The sequence below is a fragment of the Bactrocera dorsalis genome, chromosome 4 (genome assembly GCF_023373825.1).
Source record: "Bactrocera dorsalis isolate Fly_Bdor chromosome 4, ASM2337382v1, whole genome shotgun sequence".
Taxonomy (NCBI): domain Eukaryota; kingdom Metazoa; phylum Arthropoda; class Insecta; order Diptera; family Tephritidae; genus Bactrocera; species Bactrocera dorsalis.
Window position 1 is genome coordinate 19,623,789 of NC_064306.1, and position 4,929 is coordinate 19,628,717.

At 43.7% G+C, this 4,929-nt stretch overlaps 1 long non-coding RNA gene across 1 annotated transcript; it reads right to left on the reverse strand.

The window, feature by feature from the left end:
• Positions 1-2,897: 2,897 nt before the first annotated feature.
• LOC125778165 (uncharacterized) lies at positions 2,898-4,700 on the reverse strand. Its single transcript, XR_007422532.1, has 2 exons — positions 3,456-4,700; positions 2,898-3,240 (listed from the first exon to the last, which is right to left on the reverse strand). It is a non-coding gene; the product is annotated as an uncharacterized LOC125778165 (long non-coding RNA).
• Positions 4,701-4,929: the final 229 nt, after the last annotated feature.

Here is a 4,929-nt window from a genome sequence, read left to right on the forward strand (position 1 = left end):
AACGTCTCCTTTACACCAGAAGCGACCAGGCTGCATAAAGCTCTGGCTAAAGGGAAGACGGACACAGTGCTAGCCATCAAAAAGAATGACGGGACTTTTACGACCAGCGCAGAGGACAGAGCTAAAGAGCTCTTGCGCGCTCACTTCCCGGAGACTGTCCCGATTTATCGGTGTCTGCCCTCAACTGAACATAGGCCGTCCCGCACTGATTGGGCTATCGCCAAACAACTGTTTACTGCGGACTCGATCAGGTGGGCAATAGCCTCGTTTGAGAGGTTCAAGTCTCCGGGAGTGGATGGTATCTTCCCAGCGCTTCTACAGCAGGGTGAGCAGATTCTAATGCCACACCTGATAAGGCTGCTGAGGGAGAGCCTGGCGCTGGCCTACATCCCCGAATCATGGAGAACAGCTGAGGTTATCTTCATACCGAAAGTGGGAAGGAAGGATTACTCGCTGGCCAAATCTTTCAGGCCGATCAGCCTAACCTCCTTCCTACTGAAAACTATGGAGAAGATAATAGATTATCATTTAAGGTCTAACGCGCTGAGGGACGCACCCCTGCATGCAGCTCAGCATGCATACAGAGCTGGCAGATCAACTAATACAGCTCTGTACCAGTTGACCTCCGAGATAGAGAGTTCGCTGGAGAAAGGGGAAATCATGCTATGCGCCTTCTTGGATATTGAAGGAGCTTTTGACAACACTTCTCATAGAAGTGTAGCAATGGCACTGGAAGGTAGGAATGTGGAAGCACCGGTGCGTAGATGGATAGAGGCGGTACTCCGATTGCTGAGACTACTGCAGGGGGTACTAAGATTCGCCTAGGCACAACAAGGGGATGTCCGCAGGGTGGTGTACTATCGCCCCTGCTATGGAGCCTTGTCGTGGACGACCTGTTAGCATTGCTAACCGTCAACGGCATTCGCTGCCAAGGATATGCGGACGATATAGTAATCATAGCGAAAGGAAAATTCGAGGACACTCTCTGTGACCTGGTGCAACGAGGGCTAAATCTGGCTAAGGAGTGGTGCAGGGGAGTTGATCTGAGCATCAACCCCTCGAAAACAACCATCGTCCCGTTCACGAGGCGTAGATCCTTACCCGGGCTTAGGAACCTCACACTTGGGGGCAGAGTGATTGAGATGACCAACAGTGTTAAATATCTCGGTCTCACTCTGGATTCCACTTTGCGGTGGAAGCAGCATGTGGACCAAACCATGGTCAAGGCGACGAAGGCTCTAATGGTGTGCAATCGACTGGCAGGCAAATCCTGGGGTTGCAAGCCAAGGATTGTCAGGTGGTTGTACACCATGATTGTGCGACCGATAGTGACATATGGAGCGGTGTCCTGGGTCTCTGTTGCGGCACAGGCCTCGGTGGTGGTGAGACTATCGAGGCTTCAACGGCTAGCATGCGTTTGCATGACGGGCGCGATGCGGTCCTGCCCAACAGCGGCGCTGGAGGTCCTGATGGATCTCACACCGCTCCACATTGTGATCGGCCAAGCAGCCAAGCATTCACTTCTGCAAATAACGTCAGAGGGATGCGGCAAAGGGAAAATAATCCCGTCCCAGAGGATGGAGGTGATAGGTGCCAATAATCCAATTGCCCTCTTCCCGAAGGACGGGACTACTAAGATAATTAACTTCACTAGGAAATTCAAGGTTACCCTTGGTAGCAAGAGCGAGTGGAATGACTCCACTCTTGAGCTGTTGCTGAGGGACAGTACACTGAAGTGGTACACCGACGGCTCGAAGACGTCGGAAGGTATTGGTGCAGGGATCGCGGGCCCACGCGCAAGGTTATCCATACCGATGGGTCGATTCCCCAGTATCTTCCAGGCCGAAGTCCTAGCCATAAGTCGGTGTATAGAGATAAACCTCCACCGCGGCTATCGTAATGAGAGAATAACCATACTCAGCGATAGCCAAGCGGCACTAAAAGCAATCTCGGGCTACGAGATCAAATCGCTGCTAGTGAAGGAGTGCAGGGAACGGCTAAACAGCCTAGCGGAATTGAATCAGGTGCACCTAGTTTGGGTACCTGGTCATAGAGGCATAGCCGGAAACGAACTGGCTGACGAGCTTGCCCGCTCTGCAGCATCCACAAGTATGGTAGGGCCCGAACCATTCACCGGGGTGGGCCCCCACACGATAAAGGAACTGCTCCGTAAGGAGGAAAGAGAGGGCAGAGAAGGTCATTGGCAACGGGCGCAGGGCATGCGGCATGCCAAGTTGCTGATAGGGGGGTACAACCTCAAAAGGTTCAAATCCATAATAAACCTCCCTAGGATCAAACTCAGGCTCTTGGTCGCATTTTACACCGGCCACTGCAAGTTGAAAAGGCACTTGTTCAACTTGGGACTTGCCTCTTGCTCCAATTGCCGGTTCTGCGACAGAGAGCCTGAAACCCCGGAGCACCTGCTGATCGATTGCATCGCAGTCTGTAGACGCAGGTCTAAGGCCCTTGGAAACCCATTTCCGGATAGGGATCACATCGACTCACTAGCTCCCAGCAAAATACTGGAATTTATCGATTTGTTGGGGCTTGGTGAGTCTTTGTGAGCTAGGAGAGGGCACAATAGACCCAAGGTCGCAGTGCATACCTCAAGTAATTCTATTGTCTATTGTCTATTGCAGTGAAGTGTAAGTGTATAAAAAGTGCATAATATGAAAGAAAAAGTTACCATAAATCGAGAAATTGCGGAATTAAATTTGCGAAATTTTCAACTTTAAATGCAAATATCTCGAAAACTATAAGTTTGTGGCGGCTATAATTATATATTTTCTTAATCTGGAACATCAGCCATACTACTTTTAACCCTGAAATCGTGGGATGGTATACTAAAGTTTACCTAAAGTTTTAAATAATTTTCCGTTGAAATTATACTATGATGCTTGACATTATAAAATGTTTCATTAAAAGAATTTAAATTTCACAACTTCATTTAATTTTCTTTGTTCTTCATTTTTTATAAGTGGTCTTGAACAAAGCAACAAATCCCTCCGTTTACAATTTTTTTTGGTAGGATTTCAATCTGTCAGTCGCTCATTTTCAATTGCTAAACATCACTTCCAGTGAGGAGTTAGACATCTCTTTATCTCTGGCTTCACTGCAAACATCGGTTACGTAATGCATTTTTTCTTGATAATTCTAGAAGATAGGGCTGCTCCGAGCAAATGTCTATTGTCGAGTTGGGTTGGGTTTAGTATCGCGCCGGTTAATTTTGGCTCACTGTACCTAAACGAGACAACCAAATTGAAAATTTTAAACACGCATGTTTACTTAAATTATTGAACTTTATTTTAAAACATATTTTATAAAAATCGGTTCACAAATTTTTCCAAAAATTCACTTTAAAAAATGCTATTTTTTGCAAATTTCTCAATATATGCTAGTGTATTTTTATCTGTTGTGCATTGTACCAAACTAATTATGGATACATTTTCACGCACATATATTACTTATGAATTATAAAAACCACTAGTAATGTTTTTAATTGCTTTTGATTCTTAATTTCTTTGTAAATCTTTAAATAAAATACACCTTTTTCTGCATTAAGTTCAATAAAGCGAAAAACCAAAATGACTGCCTAATTTGAACTGTCAAATTGCCGAAAAAGCACGAACAAAAGGGAATAAATTAAACCCAGTTAGCAACAAATGTATGAAGTGAACGCGAAAAGGTGTTCAGTGCTAAAATACTGTGGATGGCGTAGCCGGTGTTAGACCGGCCAGGGTTATTTTTTTAACCTTTAAATGCATGATGATGTATATATACATCAGTGTTTTCTTCCTTACATAATTTCTAAACGGTAACTCAAACACAGTACTTTTTACTTTTATTAGGTGCTAAAAATATCTGTGTTGGTTTTTGAATGCAAACTTTCATGATATGAAATTTCACTTTTTAATTTTAATAATTTGACAGCTTGGCGCGCCATTTACAAATACACACTTGGTTTTTAAAAAGGAAAAACCATGCATTTAAGGGTTAAATCGCGGCCGAAGGCCGCCCACGCAAAAAGGAGTTCTATGCGAAAAAAAATTGATACACCCCGGTGTTGGACCGACCAGGGGTTTTTTTTGAAGCGCGGCCGAAGGCCGCCAACGCAGAAAGGAGTACTACACGAAAGTACATCGGTAACCCCGGGTATTCGCTCGACCAGGGTTATTTTTTTAGAGCGCGGCCGAAGGCCGCCAACGCTGAAAGGAGTACTACACGAAAGTACTTCGGTCACCCCGGATCCCTTTGTATCATTCTTTATTTTGATTTCTTGTCCATACAAAAATCTTGGCTGGGTTGCATTGGTTTCAGTTTGTATGGAAAAATGAGCAAAAACACTGATTTTTGGTCATTTTCAAAGGGCTCCCTACAGGTCTATAGGGGGTCGAGGGAGGGTTTATTTAAAAGTTCGATCCTTCCTCTTTCTAATGAGGGGCGTGAGGGGGGGTAGCCCTCCCTTGTTTTTCTCCATAAACGATACTAAACCGGCGCGATACTAAACATTTCCCAATATAGTAATTAAACAGTGTGAACTGGCACAAAGGTTTTATATTTGCAATCAATGTATTGGTGGTCCTTCAACAATATTTCATTATAAATTTATTCCAATATACTTATTTATAATAAATTTGTATTTATATAATAGAAGCGGAACAAAATTATGTTTGTTAATGGTTTAATACTATATAGTTATGTACAAAAATATTCGTTTTAATTATCCTTAGACAATATTTCGATTTGATTAGAGATTTGAGTGTGCACACCTTCTCCCTTTTCGGCAAGTATTTCTTCTATATTTTTTTTCCCATTAAGATCAGTAAACCAATTAAGGTTATCAGCAATTAAATGGTTATTTGAACAACCTCCGCATCGAACTATTACAACACCTTTCCGATACGACACATCAGATATTATATTAGAATT